We start from the raw sequence: 6,304 nt of genomic DNA, 5'->3' as shown, positions 1-6,304 counted from the left end.
GGATACGTAAAATCATAGTTAAATTCAAGACAATGAATGTCAGAAGGAATTTAACACAATATCACAATAAATCTCAGAAATCCAAACATAGTTAAATTCAAAAGACAGTGAATGTCAATAAGAATTTAAATTCATTTCACAATCTCACAATACATATCAATAAATCACACACAGCTTAATCATGTTCCAAAGTTCAATTCGTCCCAAAAGTCGATGACTAATGAGGAATAACATAACTAGCTAGCAAAAATATGAGTACTCATTCTATTCGTCCTCAACAGGCACACACCTTAACACCTTAGCCAGAGAGGGAATTCAATTCGTCCCACTAGACAAGCTAGCAACGAATACAATCAATATACATGATAGCTGTAGTTTCAAACCATTTCCAATGCTTTTCAATCGATAAGTATCCATCAATATCATTCAAACAATTTTTCATAGTTTCAAACCATTTACAATGCTTTTCAAGCAATAATTATTCATTCAAACACATTTCCACAATTTAAAACAATAATATACAAATAGTCATAATTCATTTCAATTGAAAAATTCAAAAGAAATAGCTGTTGTGCACAAACCTCTGATAACTGTCTCCTGGTCTTGACTCAGTGTTTCCTTCCCTTTTCCTGAGTCTTTGCTAACTGAGAAACACAATTTGAAGTGTTTTAGCACTAAATTAAACTGTCTCTAACGATAATGCTTGATAAGTAATTCACTAAATTCTAATATTTGCTCAGTCAACCTAATATGTCGACCCTCGATGCATTCTTGGTAAATTAGGTTTTAATGTTATTAATATGTCACATTCGATAGTATTTTAGGGTTGGTACATGTTACCAAGTTCATTTCCATGTATACTGCATTTTCTTGCAATTTGCTGGATTTCGGGATACTAGTTTGACCTAGCCGGACGACCTAGTTCCCTCGGTTTTCGGGTTTTGGTCTAAACTACAAACTTATAGATCTATGTCTTATGGAACGCGGGGCAAAATTTCAGGTCATTCTGAGTTATGTAAACCAAGTTATGGTCATTTTACTATTTCTGGTCAAATTGCACCAAAATTGGTCATTTTAGGTCACTTTAGGTCATTTTAGGTTCGGCCAGTTTTTGGACCCGAACTTGTGCAAGCTGTTTGACTTGCTTATGGTCATTTCTGGGCTTTGGTGTCTTCATAAGACTTGTAGATATGGGTCTTAACTATTCATGGTTAAAATTTCAAGTCAATTGGACCTGTTTTGGCTGAGTTATGGCCTAAACACTAACTGCTGCCCAAATGGTCAATTTTCAGGCCTTACTTGCACTTAATCCGGATTTGGTCATTTTTCAAGCTACCTTGCAAGCAGAATTTTGGCAAGCTTCCTCATGAAAGTTGGTACATTTTGTGCCTAGTTTCACCTCCAATTGGTCTCATACCAATTGAAGCCACACACTTAAAGTTATAGGCCTAAAACTCAAACTGCCTTATTGCATTTCTTTCATACACATCAAGGATCACTTTTAACACTCATCAAGCTCAACATTCAAGCCAATTCTGGTTGTACCATGACCTAAACATAATTCACAACACATTATAGGTCATTTTGGCAGCTTACAATTACATTCAACATACACCATTTTGTACAGAATTTTCAAACCAAATTTACAACAATTTAATCACCTAACCATAACACTTTTTTCATGTCCAACTTCACACCATCATATAGACACTCAAACTGCCCTAACATCCAACACAATTCAACATTAATATACTATAATTCAGGCATGAATTCCAGCATTCTTCAAGAGTCAACAAACTGCCACAATGGTACATTTATATTCCATCAATTTCCAAGCTTTAAATTTCAATACACATTTACATATACTAAGTATAATCACCCAAATGATTTCCTATACACATAAATATTTAATCAACCTTTTAATCCACCATTTACAAGCACAAATGAACTGCCTTAAAGGTGTTTCCATGGCTGCCAAAAGTGCATATTCCCATTCAACATTAAACCTCAAAAATTTCTTCATAAATCAAACACCCATAACACCCTTACAAACTTTAACAAAGCAACAATCAAAAACTCAACTTACCTATGGATGAGACTTCTTAAATCTTCACTAAAACTTCTTAATATTGGTATCTACTTCTTCCTTGTGAAGTGGGGATCAAGATTAGTGAATGAACTTTGGTGTTTGGAGGTGAAAATGGAGGAGGTTTGAAGCTTCACTCAAGTTTCGGCTATGGAGGTTTCCTAAGGTTTCATTTCGGTTTGGTGGTCTTCAAAGGTTGAAGATGAAGTTTTAGTGGAGTAATCTGCCCACTAAATACATATTATAATCCTTAGTGGTCCACTTACACAAAATCAATTATATTTTATGTTTAAATGTGATAATTAGTCAATTTACCCTCTATTTTTACTATTTACATTAGGTATGTGACACCCCTTACCCGTGTATAGTATACCCGAGTAAGTAATGCCACACAGTGTACTGGCACTCTCTAATATACCTTACTTAATTTGTGTCATGCTTTTGAAGTTAATTTATGAAATATGATTTGGTTTAACCATTTATCAAAAGTATTATTCATTTGAGGTTCCGAAGATTTTAAGGAAAATCCGGCGGAGTACCGGCTAAAAATGGAGAAAACAGTTCTTCGGAACCTGTTAGAAACACTTCCAATATACAATTTCATTCATACTCAACTCCAATATTATCAACAAAACTCAATATCAATATCTCAATAATTTGTCAATTTCAGGTCTCAACAACCTTTTCATTTCTCAAAACATCCCTTTCTCAGGATTCTCATATATAAACAATCATTAAATACTCAAATTAATACCATACATGACCATACATCTTTATTATTTACATGAACCTCAAAATACATTACATAAATCCCAAATACATATGAGAAAATAAAAAGTTAATTACAAAATGACAAAATGACATCTAGTGTCCTACCAATGCACTGCAGGTGACGAGGTGACACGGACATCAGCGAAGCGCGGATGGACTCACCCAGTCTGTGGTCTACTGGGCTCGCGATCAGGATCTCCAGTACCTACGCGTGGCAAAAGCAACGCGCTAAGCAATAATGCTTAGTGGTGCAATAATATAATAAAAGAAAATAGCAAGAAAATAAATGTGTAGAGAATGTGTATGCTTTCTTTGTTTGGTATTGATATATTCATTGTTTCATTAACGTTGTTCACTTTTATTCATTTGGTTGCCCCAAGTAACCTACACTAGACGACTGGACTGGATAACGGGTAAACTGGCACTGGGTACCTAGTACCTCGGGCCGTCACACCATCGGTCACATATGCATCTCCCGGTGTGTACCTTGAGCGACTAACAAGTCAGTAAATAATATCGAGCACAAGGCCAAGTCTCAATGCAAAGTCAGAATGGCCAAAAGCCATGAAATCACAGAATGGCATTTTTGCCATATGCAGTACTGCTAACTGAACCCTATTGGCATGCCAAACTATCCAAACCAATCTTGTTAGGTATACTAGGGCATTTGAAACTTTTAAATTTGTCAATTTGTGAATTTCAACTTTTTGGGTGTCACTATTCATCATTGGTCAACAAAAATGTTGACTTTTAGAATAAAAAGGTGTACATTGACTTTGGCACTCCCAACATACCACATTTGGTGTTTAAAACTTGTTGGCATTAAGTGTTTTTACCATTTCTAAGCATTAAACCAAAGGAGCAGATTTTTCAGATTTTGTACCATAACTTCACTGTTCCATTGGACACTGTTACTGTTGGAATTTGAAGAAGTGTAAAACATAAAAGTTGTTCCTTATTTTGTCTAGATGAATTTCATTTTTTGAATCACTCCATTTGGAGTTTTGTAGCTCCAGATATGGCCCAAAAACCCAAGCTGTCCGGATATGCAGTCTGCAGAATTTTACCATATCTACAGTGCATGAACAGTGACTTGAGTCACTTGGTTGAATGGGTTCTGGCCATAATTTGGGGTAGGTTCCTTCATGAAAGTTGTTTGTCTATGTCTTAACTTGTTGCTGTAAAAATTTCAGGCCAATTGACCAAATCTACAGTGATTTATGGCCAAATGAACAGTTACTGTTCATTTGGCAAATTCTGCAGAATTCAGTTTCAGGGTTCCGGATTGTGGCTGAGTTTTGACCCTTTTGCTTTGGTCTTTTGAGCATGGTTTCTTCAGCAAAAATGTGCCATTATAAGCCTAGTTTCATGTCCAATTGGCCAAACATCAATTGGACAAGCACAGCCCAAGTTATGGCAGTGCAAAGGGACTGAAATTTCAGTCCCTATGCTGCTGTCCATAGGGCAGCCTGCAACCTCACCTTGCCATAGTATTTTTCAGTCCCATTTATGGTCAACACATCTAAAATGGTCACTAATTGACCATTACAATATGCCCTAACAATTTCCTAAGCCAATTCACACTTTCACCTTTCCAAACCCTAAGGTTCAAATCAATTTATCCATAAAACTCAATTTAACACACTAGTTTAACTTCTATGAAAATTTATAGCTTAAACATAATCTTTAATTCATGTTAGGTCCATTAAAACCATCAAAACACTCCCTTATTCTTCCTCCCTTAGGGCTACCGAAATTAAAGGCATGCATAAGTATAATTTCCATTCACTTGAGTTACAAATTATTGCTCACTTAAAGGCTTTAACATGGAATAAAGGTGATTTGAGTATTTATATGCACTAACCTTGTTTGGGCAGATTTTTCCCACCTCTAAACCTCAATTTCTTTCCCCTTGTTGGCTGCCAAGAGCTTGTTTAATATGTGGGGTAAAGCTTTAATGAAGGGAAGTTAGAGAAATATAGTGAAACAAGGTAGGAATTTGAGGTTGCTTGATTGAACTTCAATGGAAGGTGGAAGGGGAAATTTCGGCTGCACTAGAGGAGATAGGGTTGGCTGCTGGTTTTTGGTCTTCTTTAGTCTTCATTTATCTCTTTAATTTGTTAGTCAAATGGGTGCTTCATTATGATTGGTTGGTAATTATAAGTGACATCACAATGATGTCATAAATGGCCATTTTTCCTCAATTTCTTTCCTTTCTTCCACTACTCAAATTCAATTTAATTTCTAGCAATATTTCTTCATATTTTATATCATATTAATTATTTACTCAACTGGACAAGTCGGCCAAAAATCACATCTGAAGGCGAAATGACCAAAATGCCCTCCGTTTGGCTTAACGGGTCAAAATTGTCTGTACCGATTGAAAAAATTTTCTAGGTATTTTCTTGGCATTCTAATGCCATGGGAACCTTAATTACCCTTCTCTGGAGTCCCAAAAATTATTTTATAATTTTTCCCCCGGGTCTAGGGCTCCTCGTTGCGAACATAACTTCCCTCCGGTTACCCATCGCTAGGGCACCGGCTCATTTGACTTGGTTGTATTTTATTTCTAAAATTTTTACTAAATTTTTCTTATTAATATTTGAGTTAATTATGGTTCCTGACTTTAGTTTAAATATTTTTCCGGACATTCTAGCTGTCCGGACCGACACCGGTCACCGGAACAGTAGGATGTACGGAGTGGTTACCGGGAGGGTGTTACAAGGTACCCCTAAATTAATTTTTCATGACATTTTCCAAATATAATATCATGTATTTTCAATGGACATTTAGGTCAAAAGACAACTCAGGGTGTCAAATGACCACAATGCCCCTGTTCGGGTTGCATTCCCGATTTTTCGGTAACACCGGATTTTGTCCGTTTTTCGATTTCTCACTTTTCTTTGTACTAATTATTTAATTTTTCTTTGATATTTCTAATGATATTTATACTTAAATTGATGTCTCTTTAAGTCCTAAAAATATTTTCCAGGGTTTCCCGCAGTCCAGGGCTAGTCAACGGTCCACGCCGTGACTTCCCGGTGCGGTCACCCATCGCTAGGGTTCTCGGCTCGCTTAACTTGGTTGCATTTCTTTACTAATATTTTTCATTTGTTTTTCTTGTATTTTCTTTTCTTGTATTTCATTATTTTATGTCTCCTCACTCATATCGAAGTGTAGTTCTAGGCATTCTAGCTGTCTGGACCACACTAGTCACCGGAATAGTAATACGCACTACCGAACATAGGGGTGTTACAATTCTCCCCCCCCCCCTAAATAAATTTCGTCTAGAAATTTTACTTGGCATTAGTCTCTGAACAGCTGTGGGTGCTGTCTCCTCATATCCTCTTCACATTCCCAAGTAGCTTCCTGGCCTGAATGATGGTTCCACAGCACTTTAACCAGGTGTATCTGTTTATTTCTCAGCTGCTTCACCTCATATGCCAG

Source organism: Hevea brasiliensis, chromosome 7 (genome assembly GCF_030052815.1).
Source record: "Hevea brasiliensis isolate MT/VB/25A 57/8 chromosome 7, ASM3005281v1, whole genome shotgun sequence".
In the NCBI taxonomy this organism is placed as follows: Eukaryota; Viridiplantae; Streptophyta; class Magnoliopsida; order Malpighiales; family Euphorbiaceae; genus Hevea; species Hevea brasiliensis.
Note: the sequence above shows the minus strand (reverse complement) of the source record.